Genomic DNA, 23,799 nt, shown 5'->3' on the forward strand with positions numbered 1-23,799 from the left:
GCTCATCGACAGAGAAAGTTTTATAGGTTAGAAATACACTGCATCACTCTAAAGATAGATGACGACCAACTCACACACCTTGCATTAAGGAGCTGTACTTCTTGGAGGGCGCCTATTTAGCCGTTTGCATCGCACAGCTGTCTCAGCACTGATGGATGTGTTCATTATGCAGACATTTAGAAGGCGGGACGCTGCTTTGAAAATGGCAAACACTTATTTGGTTACTTGCAGGTGAGTGACAATTCAATTATATCCAATGAACAATGCAGGCTAGAATTTGCTGCCCGTCTTGACTCTTGGACTCGCATATCGTAGATGCTACGGTTATGGAGGCCCCTCCTCAAAGCCCGAGTCCCGAGGCCCGAGGCAATCGCCTGCTCTGCCTAGAGGACCAAGAGGTGAGTAACAGACCCATGCCATCCATCTGAGGTTCGTGAGTGGGCCTTAACTTTCATAAGACTGGCATCGCTCACTACAATAAAACTGACCACAAAATCACTGTTTCTTTAACCATGCTGTTGTGTTTAAAAACTGGGTACAACAGCTGCTTGGGGGTCAAAGTGAACCACAGTAGTTTCCATCGCAATTTGACAAAAATATTGGCACTTGACGGACCAAAGAACTAAGGAAGCTAAGGGCATATAAATTCAAAAGGGTAAACAATAAACTCAGCAAGAAACAGGTGATAGTCTTTTAATGATGATGGTCTTTTTAATGAGATCTCATGATTCGGTTCTCAATATGACTGACCAGATATGCGCTATTGCTCACACTGAATGACATTTTTAGTGTGGTTGTCTTCTGTAAATCACATGGTAAAAATGTATGATAAGCACATAATTTTTTGCTCAGAAAAAAAAAAAATAAAACAGGGACCACATTCTATGTATGGAGGGGAAAAAAAAGAAGAAAAAAATATATTTTTACCGTTGATTTCCCTTTAAGCAGCATTTGCACAACATCCCCAGCAGATGGCAGTGTGGTCAGGGATGTGACAGTTAGATTTAAATGGGTGCTGGACGCACAATGAGTTTGCGGGAAATGAGAGTGGATGACGTGGTGTTAAAGAATAAAAAAATGCTAAAGGGATCAGTAAGCACAGAGGTGAAATGCATAATCTGGGAAAAAAGTAGTGAAAACAGGAGAGAGCAAATTGTATTTATTGTATAAAGACAAGGCTATGGCATGTGCACTAAATAAAACTTAAAATGGTAGTAACCCATACTGGTTTGTGTGAGGATGTTAGGAAATGATCAGTGTAGCATGTAATTCTAAAAATTGTCGAAAATACATGGTCCACAGAAGGATAATAATCGAAGGCATTCGTATGCAGGAGCTCACTTTAAAATCAGCACTGAATATGACTGAAGGAAGTCAGAGAACTGTTCGTTTTCAAAGGGACACTTGGCTTTATTATATGCTATGATGGTTAAGTAGGCATCATTGTTTTCTCTTTCCCCTACTCATCGTATAGCAGGGTTATTCAAATCACACTTGAGCATGCTAATCAGTGTCTTCAGGATCATTAGAAAATCACAGGTAGGTGAGTTTGATCAGGGTACTGGCCCTTAACTCTGCAGTGCACTGGCCCTCGAGGGTAAGAATTTGAATAACCCTGTCGTATAGAACAGATTGCGAACCTGCTGTTTGAGCCACACTCCGGAACAGAAGGTGGCGCTAATGCTCCAAACAGCTGAGAACCACCCATCACAACGCAAGAAGAAGAGCGAAAGCATGCTGGGCACTCTGCGCTTAATCAGTCACTTCATATCATTAGAACACATGAATCTGGATGTTGTGTCAAATGTGAGCAGCTTGAAACAGTCGAGCATGTTTTAATAAAATGCAAAGGATATGAGACTGAAAGACAACAACTAATAGAGGATCTTAGAAATGTAGGAGCACAGATTTAATTGAAAATATGTTAAATAAAGATACAGGGGCGTTCAATACACTGTTAAACTGTCTAAAAGAAACAGGATTAATAAACAGGATTTAAGTTTTTTTTTTTTTAATTTAACGTTCTCCATAATATCAACGCTCCACACTCCCAGAAGGTGGCGGTATATGCACCAAAAATGGGTTTGCCAACCGTCATAAAATCATCAACGAAGAAGAAGAAGAAGAATAGATGCAGGAGCTGGAAGCTTTTTTTCTTTTGGGTTATTGCGTATTGCGTTATTGTATCATAATAGTAGATAGAACACAATACAAAAATAACGTAGCTCTGTTAGTAAACTACAGGGGATTTCAGGTAAAGCCATCTTCACACAAGAACCCGTGTTCGTAATTGGTGATAGTTAAGGCTGCAGCGCGATGGCGAACCATGACCTACAGCAGGTGAATCCTCCGAAGCAGTCGCTGCGTCCTACACGCCGCAGGACTCTCCCACGGACCCCAGCGAGGCCACGGGGACGCTCCTCCGCCACCGGGACCCGAGTCCTGACCGCACCGACCCCACGAGATGACCGTCAACCTGAAGAACTTTCGGGAGACCCGGGTGCGAAAACATTCACTCCAGCGATGCATACTCTTTGTGGGTAATCCTCCCGTCGGATATGAACTGAGGAACGAGTTCAAAAAAGATGTTTTTCTCAAATATGGCGAAGCGAAGGAGGTTTTCATCAACCGAGAGCGAGGATTCGGCTTCATTCGGCTGGTAACGTTACTGTCTGCAGCACAGCACAGGCTTGTTTGAGTTACATAAACACTTGGCAAATGCACGGATTCTCTTGGCTCAGGGTTTTCTAGGACAAGTAAGTGTAATTATTAATTGTAATTATTAAGCTGATAAATGAATTAACACCAGTTCAGAGTCAGGAGCAGGAAAAAGTTTTTTTTCCTTCTATAATCCCGCGTTGGCCGTTTTTTACCAGGCGTCCGTGATCGTTCGAGTTAAATAATTATTTTCAGACACAACGATTGTTTTTTTTTTTTTATAACGCAAAGTATTTCCAAATTCCCTACGATTTTCATCAAACAATAAATCCAGTTTTGGGCGCTCTTTTACTCTTTAATGCGCGATTGCTTTAGCGACAGATGAATTTATTTAAATCTTTGTCTTGTAAAGTTACTTCGTGTAAGTAACAACAATGAACATGAATTAACATCAAAAGGTGGGGTTATTTTATAAGAAGACCTACAGGACAAATTAGTGAAATGTCTCATGTACATCTGCTCATTCAGTGTTTTCAAACGGCCAGAAAACGTGTAAAACTTGTAAATATTGTAATATACATTTATCTCAGACATAACCCTTCGGTCTCCATAAGCTTCCTCAGTCAATAGAGCAATACTTCTTCAGTCTTTTAAGAAGTGCTGCATTGTCTATATTTATGCTCTAGGCTTCGTCAAAAATCTCCAGTTAATATGTCATTATGTAAACCTGTTGTCTACATGATTTTTGTCTATGATTCAACTCCTATAATATCACATTTTACTAATTAACGAAAAAAACAGGTTGCGAAAGTGGTGAAAGACACACATACAAACTTAAAAATCAGAAGTTACCTCTGTTCTATCCGCGAAGCGTCGTCAGCTCGCCTGCCGCGATCGCGTGTGCGTTCCGTTCCACAACAGGCCGGTTCTACTGAATCACCCAACACCCTCATTTAGAGCGCTGTCAGTGTTGGGTTTAATTGCAGCTTATGGCAAACGATCTTTGTGGTTATTGTTTGCGCTGGGGGAGATCGAGCCTCTGTTTTCACACACCCGTGTTTTTTGCAGCGTTGAGCTATCTGCTGATTTCTTGAATCAAGAAGCCGTTTAAGTTAGAATAGAATTTTATTACAGTATAGAAACTATTCTGCCTTATTTGGGACATTTAAAAAAAAAAGTGTTTTGTAGTATATAAGCAAAACAGTATTTATTGGTTATGTCCCCAGGCAGTTATAGATTTCTAAAATAACCAATTAAAAGATAGAAATTAGAGAAAAATTTAAAGTTGCCCTGTACACTACCAGTCCATTAAGTTTTTTTGAACAGTTAAGCTTGTTAATGTTGTTGTAAAGAAGTCTTCTTCTTCTGTTCTGAAACCTGCATTTATTGGATCTCAAAGTACAACAATAATCATTTAAAATTATGAAATTATGTTTTTTACCTTAGCCTATTTAAAATTAATCTGTTTTCCCCCTATTTGGAATATATTTTAAGTGTATTATGATTTCAAAGCTATATTTTTTTTAAAAACATATCATTACGACTCCACCTTCTACCGATCTCTTCAAGAAATTCTATTCTGTATATTCTCCTGATTTGCTGTCTTAAAAATCTATTTATTTATTGTGTGTTGAAAACAGCGGAGTAGGAAATTTTTTTTTTTTTTTTTTTTTTTTTCATGGTTTCTTTGGTTTCTTTGATGAATAGAAAGTTCAGAAGAAATAATTTATCAGAAATAAAAATCTTTTGTAACCTTATTAATATCTTTATCATCACTTTTTGATCAGTTTAGAAAGAATCCTTGGCTAAATAAAAGTAATAATTTCTATAATTTCTTTACCAAAAAATAAAAATTATACTGACCCTCTTATAGCTTTTGAATGGTAGAGTGTATAATGTTGCAAAAGCTTTTTATTTCACAAATAAATGCTGATCTTTGGATGTTTCTATTTATCAAAAGAAATCCTGAAAAAAAGATTTATTCAGCTGTTTTAAATATTGATACTAATAATAATAATAATTGAAAAAAAAATCTTGAGCAGCAAATCATCACATTAGAATGATTTCTTGAAGATCATGTGACTCGGTGAAGACTGAAGTAATGATGTAACATACCCTTTATTAGTTGGTATGTTTTATTTAATTTCATGTTCAACAGGTTTCTTTTTGTAAAATATAAACTTTATAATTGTCATTTTCATCAATCATATAATTATATATAACACCTAAAATGCGTTGTGTGTAGAAAGTGTTTGTTTCATGTGTGCACATGATCAGGAGGGACCACCTCCGCCTCCTTCTGAGCCAGGAAAACCCTGCAAGATGTAACTGACTGTGTTTATTTGAATACTTGCCAAATGGGTGTTTTGACATAATTTTGTGTGAATTTGACCTGTTATGTTCAATAAGACACAATTCTGTGTTTGCGTGCTGTTGGAGAGGCAGATTCGTGTGGGCGCTTTGGGTGGGATCCATATTTGTGCAAATGTGAAACATTTTTGATTGAAAAAAAATGTATTTTATTCATTGGACTCTTGCCCATGATGACCATAAAAGCGTTTGCATGACTCTACTCACCTGTGTAGGTGAATGGGTTGATTGCAGTATTTAAGCATCCATATTTTAAATTGTCACGATTTTCATTATTCAGGAAACAAGGACGCTTGCTGAGATTGCTAAGGCTGAGTTGGACGGCACGATGCTGGGGAACAGGCCCATCCGTATTCGTTTTGCCACACATGGGGCCGCGCTAACAGTCCGAAACCTTTCTCCAGTGGTGTCCAATGAGCTGCTCTGAACAGGCCTTCTCCCAGTTCCGCGGCCCAGTTGAGGCGGGCAGATTGTGGTGGTTGATGACCGAGGCCGACCCACAGGAAAGGGGATCGTGGAGTTTGCCAATAAGCCTGCTGCCCGGAAAGCCTTGAGACCGCTGTGGCGTGGATGGAGCCCTTCTGCTAACAATACCGTAATAACTTTTCACTTTTCACGCATGATCAATCGTAGATTAGCGACTGACCTTTATATATCTTTATTTATTACACAGCTTTGTGGAATACTTGATTCTGATTGGGCAGTCATGATATTCCGAGGTCTGTTATCCTCTATAACAGCCGGTAAAAGCTGATAAACCAGGCTCATCCGGCAACTGCAGTCAGAGCTTATACTCTTGCTAGGAACAGTTTTTTTTCTTGTTGGAAGCTTTGCTTTTGTTTAGCTAATAAAATATTAAATGTTGGAAGCTTATTTTGTGTAAAGTTATTTAATTGTCATCCTGGTATCGCTCTCTCATTTCATACAAACGCGTCTGCTGCCATTTTGCTAATATTTGTTTTGTATACTGTAGTTGATTATAAGATGACTGGTAAGATTTTAAAACATTTTCATCTTAAATCAGTATCTTTATCATCATAATTATTTATGTGGTGAGATGTTGTGTAATAAGTGTGTGACTGCAACTGTATCCCTTAAATGTCGATCTAGTTTGAGCTTGCTGCTTGCTTGCCAGCTGCTGCAATGTTCACTGCGAGCTTTGCATTCAAATATATTTATGTTACCTATGTGGCAGAAGTAGCTGTGTAATATGTGGGATAATATACATCCAGCTGGTTGTTATCACAGATTAACCCCCTTCAGAGTGATGCATGACCCTGATCACCCTGTTCTAGTGGTTATTCTAAGGCGATGTCATAACCCGCTGGATATACATTATCCCTTACATATCAGACATGTCAAGCCCAATAAGAGAATATTTGAAGTTGACGTGGCTGGTCTTTATGCCTTGTCAAATGGATTTTTTCACATGGATCCATATTTTTTTATTTATTTAATTTTTTTTTTTTCCCTCAGGTCTCCTCGTCCAGTTATTATTGAGCCAACAGAACAGTTTGATGATGAAGATGGGCTACCAGAAAAGCTGTTGCAAAAATCAGCACAGTATCATAAGTATGTCATGAGACATTTAGATTAATTGTATTCCAAATGTTTGCAGTATATCTAAGTAGAAAAAAAGAATGCCTCAGTGAGTTTTAAATTAACCATAAATTAATCACAACAATCTGCAATCCAGAGAAAGGGAGCAGCAGCCACGCTTCGCTCAGCCAGGAACCTTTGAGTTTGAGTACTCGCGCTGGAAGGCTTTGGATGAGATGGAGAAACAGCAGAGGGAACAAGTGGAACGCAACATACAAGAGGCAAAGGAGAAATTGGAGGCAGAAATGGAGGCGGCCAAACATGAGCATCAACTCATGATGATGAGACAAGGTAGCTTTCTGAAAGAAAATAAAGTTGTTGTGCTTGAGAAAACAGCTGTGAATTATCTCTATTATACTGATATTGAGATGAAAACAACAGACAGGAGTACACACAGGGCTGGGTGATGCAGTTAAAACATGTATCCGCGATATAATGTTTCATAGCGTTCGGTATCAATAATTATTGAAATGTTTATAACCTTTCTTAAACAGAGCAGTAGAAAAAAAGTTTAAATTTAATCAGTGTATTTTTTAATTTACCTAATTTATTAAGACAAACAACAACTTTTAGTCTTAACAGACAAAGTAACATTTTATATGCAGTAGGGTTGGGCTGATGAGCGATGACATCATCCATCGCGCCACGACTGACAGACGCCAGGTGTTAAGCTGCCATAGTGACCCCCCCCACCCCACCCACTCTCCCGCCTCAGTTCTGTGTTCGGAAAGGAAATTAAGTGTACTCCGGACACCCAACGGAAGACCTAGCCTACGAGATTGGGAGGCTGAAAAATAAATATTACTGACGACGACGTACGACCGTGCCATTACAGTGGCCCCCATTTTTTGTTTTTACCCCAGATGGTGCTCTGCTTTTCACCCCCTCACCCAAGTGCACCACAACCCACCACACACACACCTACAACAACAACACCGTGGAACACACACACGAGAGCAGTGGACACAAACAACACACACCAGGTGAACACACACCCACAGCACACACACCACCACCCGGTGAACACACACACGGAGCAGTGGGCCAGCCCACTTTATGCTTAGACATTTATATAGCATATATACCATTTATATTGAAATATATACATTTCCATAATTTTTCTAGTCAGTTATATCGTTGGTACATAACCGGGTAAATAGTTTTCGGTTGTTAAGTGGTGACGTAAGAAGCAGTTTTTCCGGGTCAAAGCCTCCATCGCGCTTCACTTGAGAATACTACCTCAGCAAGCCTTTTATGAGCCAGGTTTTAATTCCATATTAAACATTAATCTTAACCGTTATTAAACTTACGGTTTGACACCACAGTCTCCATGCTCACAGCGTACCAACACCACAAATACTTTATTCATTTATTTATATTTATATTTTCGTCGTCCTGTTATCTGGGATTTCGTATGGAGTTAAAGGGTTGGGATCATCTTATATTTTTGGTAGTATTCTACACATTGTGAGTGTATATTGGCACCTTTAGTTGTTTTCCTTCTCTCGTTGTATCTGATAGAGCGTTGGAACACGGAAGCGGTGGACACGTGACGTCAGACTTAAGACGATATAAATTGCGGGCATCAGGGAGCCGCTATTGAAACCGCTTTCGACTGCGCACTCTCATTCTACTTTCAATTTTGAGATTTGTGATCACAAGGACTCTATAATATGGAGCAGCAGTACTTACCACACATTTATCAAGATTAGATGTTTGTCATTGGTGCTCAGGATCTGCAAATCATTCGCCATGATCATATCAGACGTGTTCTCCTTACTCGGTGTATGTGATAAGTGAACTTTCATGTACTGTAATGCAACAGGCTCTGTAGAACATGTTATTTTGTTTCCGCGCTTTGGCCACACCCCTATCCCTGCCTCCTGCCCCGCCCCCAGATGTCATTGTCCATCACAATGATTCACTGTAGACATCGTCCGATGCCAATTTGGAAGACATTGCCCAACCCTAATATGCAGATTAAATAAGTGTTAATGAAACGTTTGGCCTGTCTCCTGAGGCCACAGGAGGGAGCAATGAGCAAAATTAGGCACCTCATTAAATTGTTTAGTCAATGCAATGAAATAAAGGCAGTCTGTGTAAAAAAAGTGTATTAGGGGTAGGGCCTAAGTAGACATGAAATGAGTGTCATATACCACAGGGCTGCAAATCATTTCCCTGCTCCGGGAACAGTCCTGATGTTCTTCACATATATCCCAACAGATCTCATGAGACGTCAAGAGGAGCTGCGGCGCTTAGAGGAGCTCAGGAATCAGGAGCTGCAGAAACGCAAGCAGATTGAGATGAGGTGTGCTTTTGTCTGAAAGAGAAGATGTTTATTTGTGTAGGCTTACTTAACATTACGTGTAGAATGTTTTAAATTATAAATGTTATTTATGAAACGCTAAACAGGCACTGTCTGCTAGGTGGTTTTCTGTGCGTGTGCAGAAGTAATGCAGCTCATCCGCTGGACGAAGTGCAGAAAAAGGCCTGAGTGAAAGTGCAGGGCGCAGATAGTTGGAGCGGGGAATCAGAATCTACTGCGTTTTATGCTCCATTTTACACTTTCTACAATGTCGGACACATAGTGACCAATTAATATCATTAGACTTTGGCTTGATTGTGTTATCATATAGCTAATATGGGGTGTTTAATGTTACACAAACCATGTTTCCCAGTTGCAATCTTAGCAGCATTCTAAAAATCAGCATCCTTGGCTTAAAACGCTTTGCTAATGATATGAAGCTCCACTGCGCAAGTCAGGGTTCCCACATGTCCCTGAAAAAAACACATGGAAGATAAGAGAAAATGTAAAATGACCTGGAAAATCTTGTAGTTGATCTGGAAAATTATTTTAAAAATGTAATAGTGTTTTCCTTTAGCCAAAAAACTCACTACTGGCCCGAAACAGTTAATATTAGATTATTAAAATATTATGGCTGGACTGGCCATAAATCGGAACGGACCTGTTTTTGCTCCAAACGCACGATCGGCAACCTGCTCTTTTGTTTTATTTCAGCCAATCTCTGTTCCGGACTTGTTCCTAACTGTATTGCGTGCATTTTCCAAAATGCCATTTCTGTGGAAATATTACGAAGTCTGTAAATGGGACGTTAACAAAGCCCAGAGATGCTGAAGACAAACGCAAAGAGGGGAAAATACTGCAAGGGCAGCGCGGCTCACTGTTCACGGTGAGCAAAATATTGGAAGAAAATCTAAATATTGAATCAGGGGTTTATGCCAATGTATCTCTGAGGAGAACTGTCTTCAGAGAAGTTTAGATTATTTTTTTTTTATCTCATCTCGCCACCAGTAAACGGTCCACACATGATCTCTGAACTGTAATTTACTGATAATTTACCAGTGAAGTCTGGATGTGTGAAAGGGTGTCTCATTCGGCCCGTCTCTGTTTCTGGTTTCGTGCAGATGGTTTTTTGTGTTGCATAATTTCACAAAGATAAAGTCAGACTATTGTTTTGATTTTTAAATTACATGTAATTTAATATAATTTAAATCAGAAACTGCTAATTTATGCAGAATCTTTCTTGGATCACGATTAAAACACAGTGTTTGCTTCTAATTTTGAATGGCTACAGAGAGTTTGGCCTGTATAGATAGAGCTCCAAAAAAAAAACTTGTTCATGTAGTCATATTTGCATTCTATCTTATCTCTTGATTTAAAAAAATAAATGTTAACAAAATTGGTATCAGAATTGGCCCATTTGCTTGGAAAAATAACGGAATTGGCCATGAAAAAATCAAGGTTTGGTGCATCATACAGTGTGAACAGGGGATTTGTTAGTCAGAATCCACTCATTTTCACTTGATCCTTTTAAAGCAATACTTAATTGGAGTACATGTTAGGAATACATGTAAAATATTTTTAAAATTATTTTTTTGTTTATATTATTATTAGCATAAATAATGAAACTGATTTAAATTTTTATTATTATTTCAAATAGTTAAATAAATAAAATAAATACTGACATTTTCAATCCTTCGTTTTGTAAATATTTATTATTTTTAGAAACCACTATACTGAAATTGGAGATTGGTTCTGAAATCCTTCGTTTAATGTATAATCACGAACTCATATTAGCGAGCTGATTTTAAGTCATGGGCCTAAAACTGAATGTTTTTTAAAGATTCTGGAGAGACTTCTGTATCCCGTAATCTTTAGCTTTTTCCTGACTGACGTAATGCGTGTTCACGAGAGAGTGGCGTCCCAGCTACTCATACTTTATTTATTGTACTTTATAATGATTTTATGCGGATTAACAGTAACATAAAATAGTATGCATTTAACATAAAATAATGAGCTTTTTATTCATTTACTGAGGAAAAGCTCCTGTACTCTTCTCATCAGAGTCCTTTACTAAACATCATCCCTCAGGACTTTTAGTCCAAAATGTTGCTTCGTTGGAGAAAACTAACAGATTATCATGTTTACTTCAAATTTCTTTAAAGAGCAGTTTTAATTTTTCATTTTCTGTTTTTACCCAAAATTGGGGTGATGTGAGCATTATGGAGCATTATTCCAGTGGTTCTTAATCTTGGTCCTGGAAAAAAGTTTTATAAAAACAATTAGAATAAAAAAATCTAGTTACCGCTGCTGTGATGGTGTTTCTAATATGGAGGCTGGGGGAGTGATGTTCAATTTTGACTTCAGTAAAAAAAATTAAAATGGGACTTTTCTGTAAAAATTATAATTGATAAGATACGCTTAAATTTGATCACCTAATCGTCCAAATGGACTATTTGTATTTGGACTCCAATGATTGCCATTATTATTAGTTTTGATTAGGTTTTCCAACCCGAAATGAAAGCCTGATAGTTAGTTGGAGTTGGAGTACAAGTCAAGTCAGATAAATTCTTTCTTTTGGAAATGTAATTATAACCATGACTGTATTCTGAGCATGTGCAGTTTAACTAAATTTGAGTTATATTTGCTTAGGCATGAGGAAGAGAGACGTAGACGTGAGGAGGATATGATGCGTCATAGAGAGCAGCTTGATGTGAGACGCCAACCAGATGGATTCAAGCCCACGTTCATGGAGAGTGTGAGTACAGGGAACAGGCTTCACGTTCTTTCTGATCTTTTAAAGATTTCCTTTAGCAGGGTTCCAGACTGTGACTGTGGGTTTATGAAGTGAGATCACATTTGCCCTGGTCTTTTTTCACATATAAGCGATCATTGTACTCTTTAAAAAAAAAAAAAAAAAAAAAAACACTCACACAATGTAATAATATTCAGACCTATTCAGAAAAATCGTTTGTTATTGCAAAAACACCTTTTATTGAAACCAAGCTGCTGACTCAATTTGCTTCCTATTTTTGGATATTTATGACATAATATACTGTATTAATACAAGACAGATTAAGGCCAACGTCTTCATCATCGTCTCGTTGGGCCACATCATTTCTCATATCTCAGGTACAGCCAGACGTTCTTTGTTGCAGAACCATTTATTGTAGTATACTTCACATTAGTAGCATTAAAATGATTTGTATTTTAAGTTGATTAAACTTGTTTCTATGTTTATAATCACTGTAGCCTGTCCATCACAAATCAGTTTCTCTGACTGCACTTTCACCAAAAAACTGCCATTGCAATCAATGATGCTCGTGTAGAAAATGTGTGAATGTGTAACATGGTGATGTAGCTGAGTCACAGAAATAATGGCAGGACTACAAATGAGAAGTTTCAGGCAATTAGGCCTAACTCCCTTTGGAAAACAGGTTTATTACACACTAAAGGAAGGTTAAAATAAATTGTATTTGGTGCCTGTCAAAAATGTGTGGTTCTTTTTAATGTGTCAGGCAAAAAAGCTTCAACAAAAACAGAAGGAAAGAAGAGGGTGTGGGCTTAACTTAAGCCTCTTTCACACTATGTGTAATGTGTCCCGGCAATTGTTCCCGCGGGGGTCGCTAGATTTTGCCCCTTTCCCACTGCCAGTGGATTACCCGGAATATGTGCGTGCGTTCACACACAACCCGTAAAGGTCCAGTAATGACACGTGACATCAGGATGTTACGTGTAATGTACGAGTCGAAAACACTAGGCACGTTAACTTTCACTGAAGCTGGTGAACGATCTCAGCATCAGCGTAGATAGTGAGGAACTAACTGATCTCTGCTTCGTTACAGTTTGCACATATTTTTTCGCTGCAAGTGTTGATCTGCCTTCAAAACACCCGCTAAAAGAGTCGCACGATGAGGCGCATCATCACTTCGACACACCCTTTACGGCTTTGGTTCTGGCTTTTGTTCACACAGCGCTCGTTCCGGGACTGAACCCGGCAATGTTACTAGGTCCCCGACCCGGGTTCAATCCCAGAATCAATGTTTGCGTTCACACAGAAGCAATCTGCCAATGTTCCGGCAATTTTCCAATGTGCAGTGTGAAAGGTGCTTTATTTTCTCTAGAGGATGTAATATGAATTTCTATAGATATTTTTCATGTAATTAGATTTTTTTGAGAAAGTATAAAAGTTTTCTTTGGAGTACTTATTTCACAGCACTGTGAATGGCACATTGATTAACAAGAAAAGCTTGAAAATTATTATGTTCTGAATTTTTATATTGCCTCTGCTTTTTCTTTATTTTTCTTTATCTTTATGTTGACTTATTTTTTCAGGCTCTATTGTGTGAAGATAATCCCAAACTTTAATTTAGTTTTGATGTGATAAGGCCTTGATATACTTGACGAATGAATGGGTGTGATGTCCTTACACACAAAAACAAAATCAAAACAATGTTCATTTGGAGTTCATGTTGGTGGTTCGAAACAGCTGTTAAAAACCTTTGAACTGCCTTGGTCCATAACAATTACCTAATTAAAAGATGCTTAGATGCTCCACCATCTATGACATGGAAATCTTTTCAGCCTTATTTTTTGGGCATATATATTATATATATATATTTATATATATATTTTTTTTTAAATTAGTCATCTCATCTAAAGTTTTCCTTTAATAACTCTAGCTCTAACTGTAGATGGTGCTATGCAATAATTTTTTTTGCCAAATAGCTTACAGCGCAAGGAAGCTTTGATTTCAAAATCAAATTGCTTATAACTAAAAACACAATAAAGCAGTCAATAATAAAAAAAGAACAAATAAATTTCAAGCAGTAGCACAAATAAAATAGAATATAGATACATACAATTAAATTAAACAGTCCTGTAAGTTTTTCAGGTAGGGTTAGCAGTGGAATAAAGCTATCAAATGAAAAATAACACTGGATAGTTTTTACTGTGTAAATAAGAATTTGAACAATTAATGTTAAAACGGTTATGCAGTCAAGAGCAGGGAGAGATTTTCTCTTTTGTTGTCTTGTTTTGGTTTGCTTAATTACATAGACAGCAACGGGTTTATTTAGGCTACTGTCTCTTTAAGACCTCATGCACTGATCTACAGGGATGCAAACTTATCACTGTTTTGAATTAAAAAAAGGGGTCATTTGTGTGATTTGTGTAGATCCGTTGAGTCGGACAAACAAACGGAGTTGCTAACTTTCTTACAATGACAGCTGTCAGTGTGAAAACCTTGTCCCAAGATATTTTTGATCAATTTTGGACACAGAAGGACCACCATTCAAGTGGGACTTAAATATGCCATAGAGGGATATACTATATAAGATTTTAAAATAAATATGGTGGGTAACAAGATTTGGAAGAAGAGGGTTTACAGATCACAATGCAAGCAGGAGAAGCCTCATTATGGTTGTCACAATCACTGATAACAACATCTAGGTTTCATGTACTGCATGTAAAATAATTAACATTTACCCGGTTTAATATGGAGAGGCACTGAAATATAGACCTTCATTTTGTGTTTTTTGACCTACACTGTACATGACACAAGAACAGTTAGCTATTTAGGTTTGTACGTTAGCTTGAACTCACTAACTTTTAACGTTAGCTAGGTTTTAACCAGAGATATCTTGCTGATGCACAAGATGACATTAATGTTCTGCTTGAGCAGATGAAAACTGTTAACTTAATGAGAGTAGTGACATCCAGAAAATGAACGTTTTTCGTCATCCTTGGGATTGGGGTTGAATGCCTAGGGACATTTTGCTCAGTTTTGTTTGGGTTTAGGTGGCACATCCTCTCAGGATACCTGCAATCTATGTTTACAAGTTCCCCAGGCACTTCGTTTTCCCATTTTTGTAGCTAAAACACCATCAAACTGATGAAAGATTTGTATCTTCCAAATGTTTCTCTATGGTCTGAAACCTAAAAATGTCTGAGTTCCGCTCATTTTATGAACAAATGTAGAGAACATAACTAGTGTTATATATATATATATATATATATATATATATATATATATATATATATATTTATATATTTATATATATAAATTTTTTTGTGATTAGTAATGTCTAGATCATATAGTTATTAAGGTATTGTTGAATGCTTAATTTTGAGCTTATCTCATGTCAGTGTTTAAATTTTACAACACTGGTTGAAAGGGGTTTGTATAAGTGTATAAGTGCTATTAGCATAATATGATCAGAAAAGGGAACAATAAGTTATCAGACAGTATTGTGTGAATTCTGTGGATAGGTGAATTCTTTAAAATATCGATGTATGATTGGGATTAATTTTGCATTGATATAATTTAGGCTGGAAAATAGTCAGGTTTTTTTTTTTTTTTTTTTTCATTTCACAATGTTTACTATCCAAGAAAGACCTGCCTCATCATACGAGTATGATATCACTGATGCTGTCCAAAATATGAACAATGACTTTGAGACTGGACTCTGATACAACAGAAGAATGTTTTTAAAGTTTTCATTCAGTTCATCAGGTTTTGTAAATATAATATGAACATATTCTATAATAAATATATTTTATATTTTTAAAAAAAATGACTTTTATCATAATTGTGTGATGATTAGTGTGTATACATAATAACTATTGTTATGGGGTTACAGAAGCATTACAACCCTGCAAATGAGCTTTAGATGTTCTCTACATTTGTTCATACAGTGAGTAAAGTCACTGAATTTTCTGCTACCCAAGAGCCCAACACTGCAATACTACAACATTTCTCTAAATGTCAAAAATGTAAAAAAAAAAAAAAAACAAATAACCTTTTATTTATGCATTAGAGGACTCCTACACAACAACATTTAAGTGAAAGTGACATGATATTACTGTCAAGTATGGTGACCCATACTCAGAAATCGTGCTCTGCTTTTAACCCATCCAAAGTGCACACACACACACCGTGAACACACACCCGGAGCAGTGAACACACAAAAACAACACACACACTGTGAACACACACACCCGGAGCAGTGAACACACACACACACACCGTGAACACACACAAACACACACACAGTGAAGACACACCCAGCAGTTGAACACACACCAGAACACACACACCGTGAACACACACCCGGAGCAGTGAACACACACACACCCACACACTGTGAACACACACCCGGAGCAGTGAACACACACACACACACACACACCCGGAGCAGTGAACACACACACACACACACAGTGAACACACACCCGGAGCCGTGAACACACACACACACACACACACACAGTGAACACACAACCCGAAGCAGTGAACACACACACACACAACGTGAACACACACCCGAAGCAGTGAGTGAACAGACTGAAACAGTGAACACACACACACACACCGTGAACACACAAACACACAGTGAACACACACACACACACCGTGAACACACACACACAGTGAACACACACCCGGAGCAGTGGGCAGCCCAGGGAGCAGTTGGGGGGTTCAGTGCCTGCTCTCAAGGGCACCTCAGTCGTGGTTTTGAGGATGGAAGAGAGCACTGTACATACAGGTGCATCTCAATAAATTAGAATGTCGCGGAAAAGTACATTTTATTTCAGTAATTCAACCTCAAACTGTGAAACTCGTCAATAATAGGACCCATTTAAAAGGTGGGGGGGAAAATCTTTTTTTTTTAATATATATATATATATTTGGGCCTTTTGAGAGGTAAAAACACTCAAGTCTGTCTAGCAGAGCACTTTTTAAAGGGATACTCCACCTAAAAATGAGAAGTCTTAAAAAAAAAAACAAAAAAAAAAACAAACAAAAACAATCATTCACATGCCCTCAGACTATCCCATGCATGTAGGACTTCATTTTTTTTCTTTTTTTTTCTGTTTTTTCTCTCTCTTCTCTCTCTCTCTCTCTCTCTAGCTCTCTCTCTCTCTCTATCTCTCCGCGCTCTGTTGAACAAAATTTAAGATTTTTTTTTAATTATATATAATTACGTACAATGTTTTGCATGTATAGTCTTTTGTGTGTCTACTAAGACTTCAGTTTTTAGTTTTAAATCTAGCTGTTGTTTTATACTGCTATCTTGCTCTAAATCCGTGCTTGTTTGTACATGATTGCCTTGAGTACTTTGTGTACACAATTGGGAATATTTTTTAAAGTTTCTAGTTCTGTGTGGACTGAGACTCACAATTAAAATGTCTCCTTCACTTTCAGAGAGAACAGGATATGAGAATGAATGAAATGGGAACCCGTGGAGCCATTAATATGGGAGGTATGATCATACTGAGGACTCCACATGCAAATTGGAAACAGCTGTGTGAGGTGTCTTTTATATTTGATGTCATTTTTGTGCCAGTGCATCACTTACATGTGCATTTAAAAGTGTAGCTGTGCATCTTAAGATGAGTCTTTTGTCTGTTTAGTTAATCTGAAAAAATCTTATTCCCTTTAAACTTAATTGAATAATTAAAATATATGTTAAATGAATGGTCCCCAGGGTGTTTTTCCTGTAAATCTTATATTATTTATCTTTTTTCCTGTTATGGGTTATTGAGTTTAGGATGCATTCATGTAATATTTTGATGCATGGCTACGGGAAAACATCATCACACTTGGTGCCTGTTTAACATAGATTTCCATGATGAGTTTGATGAAAACAACACACATTTACACATTACCATTATATTGCAATGCACTATAGTTTCTTTAAATCTCTCAGTGAATTAGCCCCTCTCAGTGTATGTCGGGATGTACTTTGTCTTACATAGATTCATTTAACCTGTAGCTGTTGTTAGCGGTAACCCTCCACAAATGGGCTTAGCAGGCCGAGTCGGAGCCATGGGGCCTGATGGATCATCAAATATGGGGACTCCCCTAATTCCAGCTAATGGGAGTGATGGTAATGTATTGATGTTTGGCATCTTCTTGGTTGTACAGAATGGTTTGTTTCTTTTTGTATCGGACTTAAGATCTTTAAGCAGACGATGGAAATTACGAAAATTCTGTTAGATGTTTATATTTCTTTCATTTTCTTTAAAGTGGGAGTGAAGCAGTCAGTCAAGTTTACATTATTTAGTAAATTGATTTCCACTTTAAATAAAAATAAAAATATATATAACAAACACGTTTAATGTAACTGTTTTAAAGAATCTTTGAATCTGACTTTAACACGTTTGATCAACTTAGCCTTCTCTAATCAACACTCGACTTGCCCACTATAAAATCCATAGATATACACTTCAAGCATAATACAATGTTAGTATAAAAAATGTTTAGCCTAGATAATTGTGCACTGTTAGGTGCATATCCAAGTGTTTGTGTGGTGTGTTGAAGTTGAAGCGCGCTTTAATGCAGACTGTAAAGTCTACTTGTATTTGTGTACACTCACATTTAGCAACAAAATCTTGTGCTTTTAGTAAAATAAAGAAAGCAAACAGGAATGCACTTTCTGCCATCTCGGTGTCCGGTTAACTGTAGAGCACATCACAAAAATGAACTGAAACTCAACATATATGCTACTCATAGACATTGGAAAAATATCTATAGCTTTATCTATAGAAAGTCATTAACATGTTTGCTGGTGCTTTGCAGCAAGCTTTATGCTTGTGCTTGAGGCTGGAATAGGATAACTAGCCAATATATTAAAATCTCATTATGGTTTAGTATATATTTAAGTAATTAAATTAATATAAACATGCGAGCAGTTGAGTAATGGCTTAAATGAACAACTAAAAAAAATCTTTAGTCGGGACAGCCCTAGTTTTTTTATCCAGTCCTCCTGTTCTTCTAGAGCTCTTCCATCTGCGCTGAAGGTGCGCTGGCTGCTGCTGCTGGCGGGACAATAAACACAGAGCATCTTTTCCAGCACCTTAACTGATGAATGTCTAAAATATAAAGAGGAGGAGAAGCTTAAAAAAGGCCCGATGCCCAGCCAGTGTGAACTATGATGTGAAAATTGGCCCAAAGCCTGTAGGTAATGGTGTTGTATAATAAAAAAAAAAGGGGGGAAATATATATAAAAAAAAAGCGATTTTATTGTATATGGGAAAAGTTCAATAATAATATGTATTCAGTGTAATTTTTTTTTTTTGAAAGTATTACATAAACTGCAGTAAAACTGTTAAGCATCTGCAGGAGAAGCTTTTGTGCGTAGCGGCACTGTACTCTCTTAGGTTCTGAAATCTGTCCTCTGTAAAATGTACAACACACAAAGAAACACTGAGGTTATAATGTTTAGCAGCATTGGACGGAGATTATTTAAATGAGTGACACTGTGATTTCACAATATCCAGAAGAAGTGTGCTGTAGTCCTTGAAAAGTGTTTTCTGTTAAAGGGAACATCTGCCTTTGGAGTGGAGTTTATGCTTTGTAACCTTGCAGATCGCTTTTATTCTCAAATAGTAACATAACACACTAACGAAAGCTGAAATAGTGAAAAAAGCATAAATAAGACCCCTTTAAACTGACTTTCACTAATAAAGCTTAATGACTATCATAGGAACATGCTTATAACCTACTAATCATGCTAGCCACATGCTAAAATATGTTAGCAGAATGAGATAGCAACATGTTAACAACAAGTTAAACTGTGCTAGAAACATCTTAAAACATGTCAACAACGTTTAGTTACACACTGTCAGTGTGCTAAAAGATACTAGGAACCGGTTAAATCATCCTACCAATGTGATAAATCAGTAACAACATGCATAATAAAGCCATAGCGGTGTGTTAAAATGTTGTCAACATGCTAAATCATGTTTATCAACTTGCTTAAAACATTTTTAGTAATGTGATCGAACATGTTAAAAACATTCTGTTGACTTAAATCAAGCCAACATCAAAATGTATGAACCATCTCGTTTTATTTTTGTAACTGTATATTTAAGAAAAATAATTGTACAGTTTTTCTTTTCAATTTGACTTTTATTAAATGAATGAATGTAGGCATTTCATACCATCTCACCCTATATTTAATATAGTAAGCAGGTTGAACAACATTGAATTATGTTCTTGTTATCAGTGCTAAGCTAACATTTAGAAAGATGGACATTGTGCATTTGAGCGAGAGTGCACAGGGATGGCAATTATATACTGTGCTCATATACTGGTATTCATATTATTAAAAATGGTCCAATAATATGCAATGTCATGTGACGCGTGCATGACACTACCTAAATGTTACAGCATAAAGAACCCCCAAAGCAGCAGAATACAAACAGCAAAAGTCTGAAGTAGTGCAAGTTAGGGTGGTAATTTAAAGCCCTAATTAATGATCAGAGCTGTTGTTGAGCAAAACCACAGTTTGACCAGTGGTACAAAGATTTACCACCACACAGCAGGAGTTTTTAGCACACTCACTTAAGCCATCTTTACACTAAAATGTACAATCTAACATAAAGCTATGGTTTTTTTTTTTGTTGTTGTTTGGTTTTATTATTATTATTATTATTATTATTATTATTGTTTTTTTATATATAAATAAGGTATTGCTTTGTGTATACTTTGTGCATATTTTTTCATATTCTTGTTGTCATTAAGATGTTGCATGCTTTCTGTACTAACTAAATAATTCCTTCTTTTTGCTTTCCTCTTTTGGGTGTTCCTGGACTCTACTTCTTATTCTATTCATCCACTGAACTTCGTGGGAAAAAAACTGACTTTTTTGGGCTGTTCTGCAACAACTAAAATATTATATGATCAATACTAAAATGGCAACATATTCCAAACAAATGCTTGCAACAAATATTCCATACCTATTTTTTCACATTTAAATTCAGCATAATGATCGATTTTTCTGAAGGATCGCCTCTTCAGGAGGATGGGTTCCTCTGTGGCTGGGCGATCTGGGTGTTGACTCTCCTCAGCAGCAGCACTCACCCATGGTGGCTGGCGCAGGTCCCTGTTCCTGGTGTGGTTGGCCAGAGTGGCTTTGCGAGAGGAAGTCCAGTAGGGGGAAACTTTGATGGGCCTAATAACAAACGGCGTAGATACTAATATTTCTTTTCTCTGGTAATTGTGCTTACACATGCTTTCAGATTGAAGCAGCTTGACTCATGATTACTGATATATTCTCTTCTTTCTCATTGCTTTTTCTCTAAGCAGCATTTATGTCTAACATGGACAGAAATTGCATGATCTGGCCCTGTGTTTAATGTGAAACACTGTCATAAATTATTAAATGTCATAGAATCAGCTTGTACGTAACAAAATATCCTAAGCCATTTATAGATCACTTACTACTACTGTAGTTATGTTACCTTTTTTAGTTCAGTACTTGAAATTAAGCCATGTTTTTTTTAAAGAATGTTCAGAAGTTTTCTGCTTTCTGTTTTAGAATGTCAGTCCTTTGAATAAAAATGTTTTAAGAAAACTGCATTGGTGTTTGAGTCAAGATTCGAAGTAGATTTCCCAGTTGTCACTACTGAGTAACAACATTCCACTTGATCAAGTCATGAGTCTGATGGCAGCAGTGTCTTACACTAATTATGCCGGGCAGTGTTGCACTGGGAAGAAGTAGTTGGATTCAGTTTAAATGGCCTTAAAAACACAAAGAACTGGTCTTTTTAGTGTGGAACATGCAGATAAAGGTGAATATTCTGAAGTTGGTGCAGAGGGCCCTGACAATATGAAACATGCAGATGTTCCTTGAAGAGAAGGTTTGTTTGTCGCAGTGGCAAATGCTTGTTGTTGCGGTCATTGTTTCCAAAACTCCCAGAACTTTTCACCTTTCCTGAGCAGAAGAGATTTGCAAATTTGGCAAACATGGTTCTTTGAACATCTAGAGCACAACAACTATTTCCAGAACGGTTGAAGCGTTCTTGGAGGCTCTCATCCGGACCTCACAGGTATGTGCTCATGAATAAGATGACAAGCATTCTTTTGTTTGAAAAAAAAAAAAATCAAAGGGCATTTTTACTACATTTTAAAAATCATTTAAATCGGTTTGATATTTTTTATTTGGTGGTGTTGTGATTATAATTTTTATGTAAAGCACTTTGAATTGACTTGAAGCACAAGGAGTTGGGAATGCTCCCGGCTGGAAATAATAGAATACTGTCCAACAATATGCAAAGTTATATGTAAAGATTCCTTGGAGTATTTTTCAATTCTGACTTACGCTTTGATCGTCAAGTTAACAGCGTTGTGAAATCATCTTTCTTTCAGTTAAGAAAATTGTGTAAACTGAAACCAGTTCTTTCGTACAAGGACTTGGAGATTATTTGTGCATGCCTTTGTTTCCAACCCGGCTGGACTATTCTAATGCTTTGTATCTTGGGCATAATGAATCACTGTTTTACTCGTCTTCAGGTGGTGTCCAGAAATGCTGCAGCGAGATTTTTAACAATACCAAAAACGGGATCAACATAAACACCTTTATTGATATCCCTTCACTGGCTGGTTGTTAGATACAGAATACAATATAAGGTGTTGATGTTTGTTTTTTAAAGCACTACATGGACAGTTGTTGCCAAACTTAGCGACTTTGTCGCTAGATTTAGCGAATTTTCAGACCCCCTTAGCGACATTTTTTGGAAAAATCGACTAGCGACAAATCTAGCGACTTTTCTTGGACAAACCTTATTTAGTCTCTGATACTCTCTGGTACTGCCGCACGAGCGCGAGGTCTCTTTTTCCCAGCGCGCGCCTCTCTCTCTGCATCTGCTCTGTGTCAGTGAGCACAGAGAGGAGCAGCACTTTCAGTTAAAAAAAGATATTCTGTAGCTTCTAACTCTATATTTACATGCGAGTATAGCCGAAATCACAGCACAGCCAGTGTCTTAATCGTATGTGTATTTCATTCATTAGACAATGTCGTGAATAGGTTTTTAGTGCAGATTAATATCTTTGAGAGCTGGTTATTGTATTCTTAATGGAGCGCGTTTCAGTCTTTTATAATATTTCATTCATTCCGTTGTTTGTCAACAAAACATTAAAATATAATAAATAAAAACAGTTTGTATTGCGAATTTGGCTGCATTAAAATTGCAGTATGTAAACCACAGGGAGGGGGCAAGAAATACGACGCACTTACGTCAATGAATATGCTAATTAAACGTATGACGACTTTTCAGGCGGGGTTTAGCTCACTTTCCATTGACAGAAGTTGGCAACACTGCTACATGATCAAGCTCCTGAGTACATAAAAGATATGTTAATTTCCTTATCAGTCCTCAAACGTCACCTTCGCTCCTCTCGGAATATGCTCCTAAATCCGTCCCCACGGTCTCGCTTGAGGCGTAAGTGGAGACCGCACTTTTTCTGTTGCGAGCTCTGCACTTTGGAATGTGTTGCCACTATCCCTAAAAACTTCATCAGGCATGGATATTTTTAAAAAGGAATTGAAGACTTATTTTAATCAAGCTTTTGGCTTTTGATTTAGGTCTGAGAAAAGTGAGTGATTTATTGTTTGATTCTCTTGTGTCTTGTGTTTAAACTGTAATTAATGTTTGTATGTATTTTAGAGTTATTGATCAGCCTACCTATGGACAGCACTTTGGTACCATTCTAATGGTGTTGAAAAGTGCTTTATAAATAAAAGTTGAGGTTGAGTGAGTTGAGTTGAGTTGAATTACCATGTCGTGTATGAATATGCTATATAAATACAACTTGCCTTGAAAAAAAAACTAAGTTTTTATTTTTTACATTAGGGTTTAGCGGTTAGGGTTGTATATGGGAAAATGCGAAATTGCAACCCCTATATAAGGTGGTGCACTTCGTTTGCTATAGGTCCTAGGAGGCTGAAATTTCGGATATATACTACTATCGTTATAAAATCGTACTAAATCGCCCCGATCGTCGTTTAGTTAGGGTAAGGGTTAGGGTTATATAGATATAAATTGCGAAGAGTGCCTCCCCCCGAAAAAAAGTGCCTCCCCCC

The 23,799-nt window shown here is 37.2% G+C and overlaps 1 pseudogene; it reads left to right on the forward strand.

Moving 5' to 3' along the window:
- Positions 1-326: 326 nt before the first annotated feature.
- On the forward strand, positions 327-20,971 carry LOC122146585 (annotated as a pseudogene).
- The last annotated feature ends 2,828 nt before the right edge of the window (positions 20,972-23,799 follow it).

Source organism: Cyprinus carpio, chromosome A1 (genome assembly GCF_018340385.1).
Source record: "Cyprinus carpio isolate SPL01 chromosome A1, ASM1834038v1, whole genome shotgun sequence".
Lineage (NCBI taxonomy): Eukaryota > Metazoa > Chordata > Actinopteri > Cypriniformes > Cyprinidae > Cyprinus > Cyprinus carpio.